Genomic DNA, 3608 nt, shown 5'->3' with positions numbered 1-3608 from the left:
TAAGCAAAAAAAAAAAAAGGTCTTTGGAATCATCAATAAATTTTAGAAGTGAAAAAGAGTTCTAGGACCAAAGAGTTTAAGAATTACTGATTTGGTCTATGATCTTGGTTCCTCTAAGCAGGGTTATGTCTGTCTTTCTCCATCATGTGGTTATTCTGTTATTGAATGAATATTTTTAAGACCTACAGAAAAGTGATTGCATATTCTTTAGTTACCATTTTGCACTGCTTTTATAATTCAGCTATTTTACATTATAACTTAAGCCTTAAATTTAGGTATTTGTTATTTTTCTTTCCTGAATTATTTAGAGAACTAAACCAAAAACACTGCCATCAAGTTGAACCTAACTATACTGACCCTGTTTCCAAGGCTGTAAACCTTTATGGGAGCGGAAAGCCTCATCTAGTGGGTACCTGCAACTGCTGACCTTGTTTGTGTTTAGCAGTCCAAGGCCTAACCAACAGCACTACCAGGGATCCTCATTTACAGAACAGTGGCTCATAATTTCTTTATATATGAATAGGCAAAGATAGACATAGCTTGTGAGGGATCTGGTTGCCATAAAGTAAAAGATGCATTTGGAATATGGTCTTGAAGTCCCCCCATCCCCACCCCATTTCCTTTAGCTTTCATGGTACCTGCAAGAGCTGGCATCATTTTCTTCACTTCTTAGGCAAAATAATACAGTAAAGAAGGAGTTTATAGGTCAGTAGGACCATATACTTACATATCTCTCTAATGTATGTTTATCATATGCCTCACCTTGCTGCTGCTTTTATAGAAAATTGAATGTGTACTTGTGTGGCTCTGTAAATACTGATAACCACAAATCAAGAGATTCAAACCCACCATCCACTCCCTGGAAACTCTATACAGGGTAGCTATGAATCAGAACTGACTTAACAACAACAATGACAAAATTAATAAAACCAAAAATCTATTGGCGTGGGTTTGATTCTGACTTCTAGCGACACTATAGAACCTAGTGGAACTGCCTACCACACAGGGTTTCCAAGGCGGTCATCTTTATGGGAGGAGCCCTGGTACCACAGCTGTGAACCAAAAAGTCAGCAGTTCAAAGCCACAATTCGCTCCTATGAGAATGATGTGGCCATCTGCCTCTGTAAAGATTTATAGCCTTGAAATCCTCTGGAACAGTTCTATTCTGTTATATAGATAGTAGAACAAAGGCAGCAAGGGTCATCTCACAGAAGTAGAGCAGCTGGTACGTTCCAACTGCTAACTTTTCGGTGAGCAGCTGAGTGCTTAACCACTGTACCACCAAATAGTTAATGCTTAATGTAGCAAAAAACAAAACCCAAAAAAAACCCCATGGACTTTGTAGTCTGTCTCTTCTAGTTTGGCTCCATAACTCATTAATTGTATCACCTTATTAAAGTCATGTAACTTGTTTTCATCTGTCATGTGGGGACTATAAACCTTATTCTCCATATTTTACAAAATGACTTTGTTTTGCTTCTTTGGAAATTCTGTTTTGGTGTATGTAAAAGATAAAATCTTCATTAGATCCATGTCAGTGGTATAAAACATTAATGTTAAGGTCTGTAGCTTTGAGGATTCGTTAAAATAGAGTTTTTAATTATAGATTTCTATTTCTTGAGTTATATATCAGAAGTTATTAAGTTCTTTTGAGTCAATTGACATGCAGGGCCCTTCATTGCTCTCTCCCTCCTTATCTTACATTTAAACACCAGAAGGTCAGGAACTTAGTTGGTTGTATTCACACTGTGCCTGGTCCTAGAGTAAACCAAACCAAACCAAATCCTCTGCCATCACATGGATCCTAACTCATAGTGGTTCTCTATAGGGTTCTGTAAATCTTTCTCCCACAGAGGAACTTGTCAGTTTGAGCCACTAAGTTTTCAGTTGGCAGACCAATGGCTAATCTACAGTGCCACCAGGACTCATTAACTCCTAAAATAGTAGCTTACATAACAACCTGCCATATGCAGATGATACAACCTTGCTTGCTGAAAGTGAAGAGGACTTAAAACATTTACTGATGAAGATCAAAGAGCACAGCTTTTGGTATGGATTACATCTCAATGTAAAGAAAACAAAAATCCACACCACTGGACCAATAAACAGCATTCTTATCAATGGAGAAAAGATTGAAGTTGTCAAGTACTTCATTCTTCTTGGATCAACTATCAACACTCATGGAAGCAGCAGTCCAGAAATCAGATGACATATTGCATTAGGCAAATCTGCTGCACAAGACCTTTTTAAAGTGTTGAAGAGCAAAGATGTCATATTGAAGACTAAGGTGCGCCTGACCCAAACCATGGTATTTTCAATACCTCATATGTATGTGAAAGTTGGACAGTGAATAAGGAAGACTGTAGAAGAATTGATGCCTTTGAGTTATGGTGTTGGAAGAGAATATTGAAGGTGCCATGGGCTGCCAAAACAATAGATCCATTTGGGAAGAAGTGCAGCCAGAGTGCTCCTTGGAGGCCAAGATGGCCAAACATCGTCTCACATACTTCGGACATATTGTCAGGAGGGACCACTTGCTGTAGAAGGATATCATGTTTGGTAAGGTGGAGGGTCAGAGAAAAAGAAGAAGACCCCCAGCGAGATGGATTGTCCAAGTGGCAGCATCAGTGGACTTAAGCGTGGCAACAATAGTGAGGTTGGCCCAGGATCGGGCAGTATTTCGTTCTGCTGTGCATAAGGTCGCTATGAGTTGGTGCCGACTCCATGGCACCTAACAACAAACAACAACAAATAATGGGTACCTAGTCCTGGTGTGGAGTCCTGGTGTGGCACTGTGGGTTAATGTGCCAGACTGCAAAGCTATTTGAACTGCAAGGTCGGCAGTTCAAGCTCACCAGTCACTCCTCAGAAATCCTATACACGGTTGCTATGGGTCAGAACCGACTTGATAGCACTTACCACCACCAACAACAACAGTCCTGGTATGGTGCTGTGGGATAATGCACTGGACTGTAAGGTTGGTTTGAACCAGAGGGTTGGTGGTTTAAACTCACCAGCCACTCATAGAAAACCCTATATAAGGTCATTTGGAGTTAGAGCCGACTCAGCAGCACTTAACAACAACAAAAACAGCAAATACAAGTATTTGTTGAATGAAAGAGAAGATTCAAGAAGAGCTGAAGGTGTATGTATATGTTAGTGACTGGGAAAAAAAGGGTGTTATTGCAAGAAATTGATGCCTGGAAGAAGCCCATGGCATTTCAGAGAAGATCAGTTCTTGAATAAGGGGCCTGGAAGAAGTTACAGATGAGATGGGAAGTCAACATTAGGTGATAGAACATTAGGAGACATTCCAAATACATATAGTGAAAAATTTTTGAGAAAAACCATCTCATTTAGGCTCTAATAATACTCTACAAAATGTATTCACAGAAACCACTAAAAGATGAAAGCCTTTCAGAGTAGATGAAATTGGTGGAAGAAGAGAATGTGCATGGCAATGGAGTCAGTCATGGAAGTGTGCTCTCAGTAAGAAGGTGGATAGTGGAGCCATCATCATGAGTAACAGAGACACAGGGCTGAGAGAACTAACGAGTCCTGGTGTGGCACTCTGGTTAATGCACTGGACTGCAACGTCAGTGTCAACC

At 40.0% G+C, this 3608-nt stretch overlaps 1 protein-coding gene across 1 annotated transcript in view; it reads left to right on the top strand.

Annotated features, from left to right (window-relative positions):
- Positions 1-3608, top strand: part of ANKIB1 (ankyrin repeat and IBR domain containing 1) — a 142371-nt gene that overhangs the window by 1324 nt on the left and 137439 nt on the right. The gene's annotated exons all lie outside the window — the stretch shown is intronic.

This window comes from Chrysochloris asiatica, unplaced genomic scaffold, assembly GCF_000296735.1.
Source record: "Chrysochloris asiatica unplaced genomic scaffold, ChrAsi1.0 scaffold00010, whole genome shotgun sequence".
Lineage (NCBI taxonomy): Eukaryota > Metazoa > Chordata > Mammalia > Afrosoricida > Chrysochloridae > Chrysochloris > Chrysochloris asiatica.
Note: the sequence above shows the minus strand (reverse complement) of the source record. Positions and strands in the feature narration are given on the sequence as shown.